Source organism: Eptatretus burgeri, chromosome 10, assembly GCF_056783735.1.
Source record: "Eptatretus burgeri isolate ZD-2024b chromosome 10, Ebu_testis_v1, whole genome shotgun sequence".
NCBI lineage: Eukaryota > Metazoa > Chordata > Myxini > Myxiniformes > Myxinidae > Eptatretus > Eptatretus burgeri.
Window position 1 is genome coordinate 42029686 of NC_140970.1, and position 3150 is coordinate 42032835.

At 44.3% G+C, this 3150-nt stretch overlaps 1 protein-coding gene across 11 annotated transcripts in view; it reads right to left on the minus strand.

The window, feature by feature from the left end:
* Positions 1–2791: 2791 nt before the first annotated feature.
* The window catches only part of LOC147018401 (solute carrier family 23 member 1-like), a 203798-nt gene continuing 203439 nt past the window's right edge, over positions 2792–3150 (minus strand). For 10 of the 11 annotated variants that reach the window (XM_085898009.1, XM_085898010.1, XM_085898007.1 and 7 more), the window contains one exon: positions 2792–3150. This exon is cut by the window's right edge and continues 1403 nt beyond it. The gene's annotated coding sequence lies outside the window, so the exon portion shown is untranslated. The other variant, XM_085898013.1, reaches the window with a different exon arrangement.

A 3150-nucleotide genomic window follows, 5' to 3' on the forward strand; every position in this document is an offset into this window, starting at 1 on the left:
GGCTGTACCAAGCTGTTCCACCAGCTGTCGAGTTGGACGTCAAGGATGTTACTATCCCTATTGCTGACCCTCCAATAAACTGTGATCCACCTTTGTTTGTGGAAACCCAGATTGTGATGAACTACTTGAAATCTGATAAAGTTCCTGGGATCTGTGACATCCAAGCTGAACTTATCAAGGCTGGTGGAAATGCTGTACTCGTGTCAATGCATACAGTTCCATGCTCTTCCTGGAACACAGGCATCATCCCAATTGACTAGAAAAGGGGCCTTGTTGTCCCTCTCTGGAAAGGGAAGGGTGATCGCCAGGACTGCAACAACTACCGAGGAGTGACTGCTCTCAGTGCCAGGCAAGGTCTTTGCTCGGATAATCATTGAGGGGGTTCGCCACTGGCTCCCACACTCTTCAGAGATTGCATGGACTGGATTCTGGGGAAGATGTTAGAGAGATGAAGCTGCCGTGCATCGCTTGGGAAGTCAAGATCTCTTACCCTTATTTCGCAGATGATGCAGTCATCTTTGCGGAGATTCTCGATATCCTTTCGGGGGCCCTCGAGGTGCTGAATGAGGAGTCGCAGCTGCTGAGATTACGGCTTTCCTGGGTCAAAATTAAGATTCAGGTTTTCAATGACATCTTGGATGCTGCTGTCTTGTCTGTACCTGTTTGTGGTGAGGACATTGAAGTCACGGACAGATTCACTTACCGTAGCAGTGACATTCATGTCTCCGCAGGTTGTGAGCTGAAGGTCAATAGACATGGGGAGTCATTAATTAACTGAATCATGGGCTGTGGTGCTGTCGGTACCGAAGCAGGATGACGAATGTCCGAGTCTTTTGGTCCATGGTGCTTCCAGTCTTGCTCTATGGATGTGACAAATGGACTCGTACTGAAGGAATGAAGTCTTCATCTCAGATCCTTTGTCAAAGGTCTCTCTTCGGAGAATTATTGGCTATCGCTGGTCAGATTGTGTCCCACAAGCAGTGGCTGAGACTCAAATGAGATTTACCTCCATAGTCCGTGCGGCTGTTTGGCCATGTGGCTCAATTTACTGATGCCGATCCTGCTCACCAGATTCTCTCGGTGAGGGAGCCTCGTGAGTGGAGAAGGCCAACAGGACGACCACGTGCCATGGCTGTACCAGTGGTTGCAGCAGGTTGATCGGCATGTAAAGGAAATGGGGATGGGCCAGGCATCTGGCTGGAGGATGGCCAGACGGAGGCCACTGAAGTCCTGATGGAAAGTGTACGCAGCAACGCACTGCTCTGGCACATGCTCCCATACCTAACCTAACCTAATAATTTGGTACATTGTCACACAAAATGGAAAATTCAATTCACTGATAATGTGCTGCCCATAGCAACATGGAATGCCTCATAAGGGAGTAACAAGAAATTGAACTCTCGGAAGCAACGGGAAATTTCACTCTCAGATATCATGAGCTGTACTGTATATCGTTTTTGGCCAGATCGCTCAATGGTGAAAAAAATCATTAAATTTATTTTGCTAGATCCAATGTTCACCAAAATCTAATCAATTCGTCCTTGTCTCACACCCAACATGTCCACCAAATTTCGCCTGGATCCAACCACAACTTTTTTGAGATATCATCCTCACAGACAGACATACATTATTAATAGTTCATATGCAACCTTTGCCTGCAGGTTGCATCATTGCTGGGAGCAGGGCTGTGTCGCTGATGAAGTGCCCCATTTCCAGGAAACTGGAACTAATTTTTCCGACCATGGAAAGATGACTCAGCCTGTCAACCCACCTGATGTTATTTAAAAGCCCGATGGGGGCTCAAACTCAAGACCCGAAAATATTAAGCCAGCCACGAACCGTGAAGCCAACACCAGGCTCGACAGACAGACAAGGGTGAAAACATCACCCTCATCCACCTTCAGTGGTGGTCACAAGCATGGTGGAGATTCCAGATGGATGGATGGTACTCCCCTGTAATAGCTGGCACCTATAGGCTGAAAATGTTATATTTTCATACCTATAACAGCAGTATGACCTACTCTATAAAGGAGCGGGGGGGGGGTAGGGGGGTGTAGTGAGCAGTAGCATACGCTCCAACACACCCAATCGACTTATGGTTCTTTTAAACGGATGCAATATCACTGGTGAAATAATACTGGGCAAAACCATAATACCATCACGAGAACCACTCCTGCTGAGCAAGCTGGCCCATGGAGGTCTAAATTGTAATGTTCTTGTACATATAAAATAAAAATATGACCTATTTTGTATGGGGAGTCGTGAGGAGCAGGATCTGCTCATACGCATAGCCAGAGGAGTTTGACGCTTTAATTACAAGTGAAATCATCACTGGTTAAAACCAATATGGAAGCCAACACAGCCACAGATGCTGTGGAACAGATGGGTATCACAAAGTTCCTTGTGAAGAAGAACATCAAATCAGCTGAAATTCACAGAAGACTGACGGTAGAATTTGGTGATGCACATCTTTCACATGGTGTATTTTATTTATTTCATTAAAGGAGAGAGCTGCAGAAAGTTCAAAATTGGTGAGCGAACTTGATCGAGTACATTCACAAATGCAACTGCTGTTACTCAAACAAACATTAAAAGTGTTAAAATAACTTTTGTTTTTTTGAATGGCCAGATTGCATGTGGAATTTCAGAACAATTGAATACAGTGTTGGAAGTGTGGAAACAATCATTCATTCTCGCTTGTAATTAAATCAATTCAATCAAGGTGTCAACTGCCCTGTAAACTCCCCCCCCCCAACCCCTCCCCCGAGAACAAAAAAGTGCACATCAACTGTAAACTGCCCTCAATTAAAAGTCCGTTAATATTTTTTTTCACCCCCCCCATCCCACACACCCTTTCAATCCAAACTCTGAAAAACTGCAGTTAAACGAAAATTAGAATAGATAACAAAGTCCACACCTTCAATCACAAGTGTCTGATATAAACATCATTAATACGAAAATGTATTTTTATTTGCAATCTCCAGTAAAAAAACAAAACAAAAAAAAACAACCCCCCCAAAAAAACTTTAATTCTTGAGCTCACAAAACTGACAAAAACAGATGATCATGTTTCTGGAAAAAATTGAAACATGGATATTAAGGGCTTACCAATTCAACACTGACACTGACAGAAGGTAAACAGGGGCAAGT